At 40.2% G+C, this 6,000-nt stretch overlaps 1 pseudogene; it reads left to right on the top strand.

Moving 5' to 3' along the window:
* Positions 1-3,184: 3,184 nt before the first annotated feature.
* LOC120538408 lies at positions 3,185-3,338 on the top strand (annotated as a pseudogene).
* Positions 3,339-6,000: the final 2,662 nt, after the last annotated feature.

Genomic DNA, 6,000 nt, shown 5'->3' with positions numbered 1-6,000 from the left:
GCGCATTAGAGGGTCAACTTCTGGGCTCGTCAAAGGTAAGCACTACCACCCCAGGACTCCAGGTGGCACAATCACTAAGCACCTTCTCTACCTTGCCACCTACACCTTTGAGAAGACACCCAATGAGAACATCAGACTGCTCCACAGGCTATAACAGCAGGGCGCTCCAGGAAGGTGCCATCTCGTTTGGGAGATAAGCAACCCACAAGATGGACTTCTGACCCTAAATCTTGACCACTTGTCACTTTGCTTTAAACAATGACTAATTCTTCATTTTTTTGTTAGCCTTATTGCAATTGAGTTGCTGTTATTTTTGTTTCAGCCTTTCGCAAGTAAAAGGGGTGGCCTGGTTGGCACCCCAACATTTCATTTCAGCTTTATTACTACCAGTCGATGACAAATACAAAAGGATACATTTAACAATGTTTTTCTCTTTAGATCATTATTTTTGCTCTATTTTAGTTTTGTTCTTTAATTGGTCGATCATGGCCCACCTTAGGTAGGTTAAATCCCTTAGAGCTTTGTATTAAAAGAAGCTTATTTAACATCTTTTTTTGGAGTTGGACATTTGTTGTAAAGTACAAAATCTGTAAAAATGTTTTCATTATATTTTGTTCAAGAAAAAACAACAGATGAGCTGAAATAAAGGTCACTAGCATGGACAGTTAACATCAAAGCCAATCTGTTTTCCTGAATTGTACCAATATCAGTACCATCTGTTTGAACTGAGCAGGAATTCAGGGGATGCCTCCCGATGTATTGATGATTTTATCACCCGTGAAGGAAAAGGCACAGGGATTAAATTGGTTTACAGCTTGGGAAAGGAAGACATGCTATAGTTCAAGCTGTATCTGATTACTTTACAACCCAGTTAACAGAAGGAGATGCTATGGGATTGATTTGTTTGTTAAATTCGTTCATCATATTAACAACCAGCCAATCAGGTGCAAGTAGCAATCACATCTTGGGAGGCCCCTGGTAGAATTTTATAATAAACTAGGGGGCTCTGCCCCATGCTCGCTTCGCTCACCAATCCCCGGGCAGACACTACGCGGTAGTCACTTCGCAGATCTGCTGCTTGTATATGGAGAAGCGGATGTACAATTTAAACAAATTGTTATTTTCATGGGAATTGTTACATATGCATAATAGAACTAACTATTTTACTGTATATTACGGCAAGTAATTGACCATAGTAAAAAATAGTAAAATGTAATAAATTGAAACAAAATTATGTTTCAGGTTGTGTTAGAGGTATTCTTTGCGTTATACATTTTTGTTCTGTTTGGCTTTGAAATTAACACGCAAATACTTTTAAAACGTACACTTTTACTGTAAAACTTTACTAAAACAACCTTTTGAATGAACTTTTCATCAATATCACCCAATTTTGATTCAGTGTTTGGAGTTACATCGTGACAATGCAACATATAACTGCATGTGAGTGAACATCGTTTCTTTCCCTCTAATAAATAAACCGACTTTTTTGAATATTTGTCCCTATGATTTGTTAATTGTCATAGCAAAAGCTATACTAACGGGAAACTGTAAACATTTTAATATGACTGGCATATCAAGATCTCCTTTGGTGTCTAATGTTATCCCCTGAAGATTTACTACATTACCTTTCTTGTGGCCTGTTAAACTTTTACATGTCAGAATTGTTCAACCAATTTTGAATACAACTAAACTTGTCCTATTGCATAGCCCATCAATCAGACATAAATACACAATAACATTACGACACATCCTTCTTTCAACAGTAATTCAGCCGGTGGAATAACAGACAGTGTTAACGGTTGTAGATATTCTACGGCATATTGTACGTTGTTGTTTTCAGCTTCTGCACCATCACCACCAACTGTTTCAGCACAGTCTATTAATATGCATTTAACCAATTTGCCATATAATCAATCGACAATTATCGCATTAATTCATTTGACTTCATCGTTTCTCGGTGCTAGGATTGCCAGTGTACTCATTTTTTCTGTTGATAACCCTTCGGGATAAAATTCTTCAATAGGATTTGGACATAATAAGTCTTCTTTTATTGGGAACTTAAAGTAAGGGAAACATAAAAATTTATAAGAACTGAGAGCTCAGGAACTGTGTCTGACAAAAGCATTCACACGAGTGAGAGGACCGTGGGCATTGAAAATGGTTGAGAGGAGGGCAGGACTTGAAAAAATCTCTTGGCAATAGTCTTGTTTAAAGATATTCTTTAATGATAGAGAGATATGTCTCAGCTGAAGAGCAACATCATCATCAGAAGAAGAAGAAGAGAACGGAACAACGTCAGAAGAGTGCGAGAGCGACATCAGAAGAGGGCACCAGCAATGTGTGGCCATTCCTATCTGATCATTGGCAAAAGCATCTCATGAACAACTTCAAGTGCTAGATCACAGGCTGCCCAGGACATTAATCCTTGACATCTTTACTTTTTCATAAGCTTTTTCTAAAGACTATATATATCAAGACTTTACTATCAATCTTATTTTCTATTATTCTTTGTTCTGTTTGGTATTATTATTCATGTAATAAATACCATGCTGCTTTTAACTGTCTATGCTTTGTCTTCATGTCTAGAGTGAGTGAAGTAATAAGGTCAATTTCTTTGAGAACTTGGTGCAGCCGGAGGTTTGCCATATGCTCTGTGCTGTGAGGTTTATTAAGGCTGAGGGTGAGGGCCTAACCCAATAGTAGGGAACAGTAAAATGATAAATGGCCTATACTCAAGGATGTTGAGCCTTTGTATGTTTAAATGTATTTCTAGAGACTGAAGTAATATTTAGGTCTGAGATAAATTTTAAACATCGTATGTTGTTTGTGCCGACAATAAGTAAGTCTCTTGAAGTACCAGAAGAGCAACAGGCTGTGTTATTCCTAAGGAACTTGTGTGGTTTTAAGTGATAGAGGTTAACCACTTGTTTGTGTGTCATTCATGGGGCACTGTTGTGGTTAGGGTCTGTGTGTATGTTTGTGATAATCTTAAGGTGCGACAGTAGACCAACCCGGTAACGAACCTGATGAGTACACTTACCTCTAGGTAAAGGGTAAATATAGGGAAATAGCACAATAACACAACATTCTATGTGACCATGTTCTGGCCAGGTCTACTGGTTATTAGAGGTCTCTCTTTGGACTTCACACTACCTGACGTCATACTTATAAGCCACCACTTCAGACATCTCATTGGCATTGGAGATACCATGATCACTAAGGAGGTTCTACCAGTGCATTGTTCTTGCATTGCACTCATGGTATGCTGACCCCTACGATTTCCCCACCTCGATTACATAATTTGTAGTATTGGGGTACTATGTTTGCTCTCTTCCCTGATTATTATTTTTTTAAGTATCCCATGGGATTAATATAACATCATCATCAGTCCTGGAGGGCCGCAGTGGCTACAGGTTGTTGTTCTAACCCAGTTTCTTACTGAGAAGTCAATTATTGCTGGTAAAGCACTTATTGCTTGAGAGACATTTTGATGCTTCATTTTAGTGGTCTCGCTTGGTAAGGTCCCCCACCCCTAATTGCTTTTCAGTATACGGGACGGCTATCCCCAAACATTTTTGAGTCTCCTGTTCTCCTTATTTAGAATATATATATATATATTTTTCATTATTGCTAATTTAGGCCATTTGTTGCATTTTGTTTGTGGTTATCATTCCATCTGTGTCTTCTGTTGTATGCTGCACTGGTTAGCACTGCTGCCTCATGGCTCAAGTCATGTATTTGGTCAGAATAATTGGTCCAGCATAGCTGGCAGATACTTCCAAAGCCCTTTAGGGACTATTAAAACACCATTGCTCTATTATAGTTCTATGAAATTCCTGAGCATTTTACATCGTTCAACCCCTTCTGCCCAAAGAAATCTTACAATGGCACAAGATTCAACGATGGTGCAATCCCCCAACGGAGCGTCCATGTTCATTCAACCTTGACTTCAACTACACTAACAGCAGAGTGCTGTACTATGTATGTTCAAACTACCCATATGCCACTGCAAATGTGTTGTATTGTGTCAGCTTCTATGCATTAAAAGTACTGCATAATTTTCAAATTTACTCATGTATATTCATGATTATTTAAGGGACCTGTTACTGACATAAATAATTAAAGGTTCTTTCTGAAATCTTCATGTGGATGGTTCTTTTGCGAACCACAAATTGTTCCCCTATGACATCACTCTGAAGAATCCTTGTGGCACCTTTGTTTTTAAGGGTGAAGAAGAGCTGGGTTACCAGGGTACCTATTTATTACCATCAGTCAAGAGGAAACAGAAACAGTGAGAGATCACTGGGCAGCAATGCTATGCCATCTACACCAAACCTGTGAAAAGACTGACCTCACTCTGAACAATGGCCGGTTTAAAAAAGCTGGTGAGTGAAAAAGGTGGGAGTGGTGGCCAGATGGAGAGTAATTCCACGTCATACCAGGGGGTGGCGGAGTACACTGACTCTTTGTCTTACTTCTCTGCATACCAGTTACAGGAAATTCGACCTGGCCCTGATGAAGTCACGTCTGGTTCTGCCCCATTGATGAGGTCACTTCTGGTCCCAGCCCTGATGAAAGAGATAAAGTGATAAGCTGACATGTCACATTAAATCCCCCCCCTGACCCCTAATGTCCCCTTTAAGTCAGCCCCTGTCAGGTTCATGTTACTGTATATGCAAACATTTCACAATGGTCTACCATTTAATTAAAAAAGGCACCAATCAGAGTTATGGGTCATCAAACTCTCTCCACCGAGGACCATGGAAACTTTTTCTGGAAAGCAAGTTCTGGTGAACCGTAACAAAAAGGTCCATGGTGTTGAGTGTGCATGGACTTCGTGATGTGATGTGCACGACTCGGGGTGGGGGGGGGATGCAGTGTTCAACAATCAACCCACGATACGTGACTTATCTGAAGGTGCAAACTCGAAATGCAGTGGGAGAGAAGCAGATGGTCTGTTCATCCACCTTTAGTTCTTCAAAAGGCAGCTCTTACAGTACTGGATGTGAACAGCTCTTTAAAAACCTTTAATTTTCCTTTTTATTCCAGCACTATTTCAGTTGCTGCCAGAGTCCACAAATTCATTTTAATTTAGGAGAACTATTTGCATTATGTGAATGAAACGACATATCATGGCCAATAGATCAGAACGGTGATCACGCAGCTTGATGAAACATGTAGGGTGAACAAATGGCAACAAGCATTCATTGGCATGTCTTTTTCTTACTGTTAATTATTTTTAATGACAGTGGTGTCACCATGCCACAGTTTTGTTGAGGATTCCCTGCTTGGGCTCTGCCACTTTGTGGTGCCGATCATGAGCACTGCCATATTGTTTATAGATAAGACCCCATTACCGAGTGACTCATGACCTGTGACATCATGACCCTCGGCTATATAAGCCGATGATGAGCATAGCCTGATGTTCTTCCTAGTTTTGAATTTTTAGTTTTTAAGAATTTAAAGAGGGGCGGTACGGTGGTGCAGTGGGTAGCGCTGCCGCCTCGCAGTTAGGAGACCTGTGTTCACTTCCCGGGTACTCCCTGCGTGGAGTTTGCATGTTCTCCCCGTGTCTGTGTGGGTTTTCTCCAGGTACTCCAGTTTTCTCCCAAAGATGCATTGGCAATCCTAAATTGTCCCTAGTGTGTGTGTGTGTGTCCTGCGGTGGGCTAACGCCCTGCCCGGGGTTTGTTTCCTGCCTTGTGCCCTGTGTTGGCTGGGATTGGCTCTAGCAGACCCCCATGACCCTGTAGTTAGGATATGGTGGGTTGGATAATGGATGGATGGATGGAAGAATTTAAAGAATAAAACAAAAAATAACAAAACACAATTCCATCCAAATAACAAAAGATGCAAATCATGCTGGGCTTTTCGGATTCTTTTGTTGTGTTACTTAGCTTCGAGTGGGAAAAAACTTGAACCACGAGTGCAAAGACATAACTGAAAAAGAAGACAGAGCCGACTCTTAATTTAAACCCAAGAAATGGGGTCTCTGGCCTT

Source organism: Polypterus senegalus, chromosome 10 (assembly GCF_016835505.1).
Source record: "Polypterus senegalus isolate Bchr_013 chromosome 10, ASM1683550v1, whole genome shotgun sequence".
NCBI classification, from domain to species: Eukaryota; Metazoa; Chordata; class Cladistia; order Polypteriformes; family Polypteridae; genus Polypterus; species Polypterus senegalus.
Note: the sequence above shows the minus strand (reverse complement) of the source record. Positions and strands in the feature narration are given on the sequence as shown.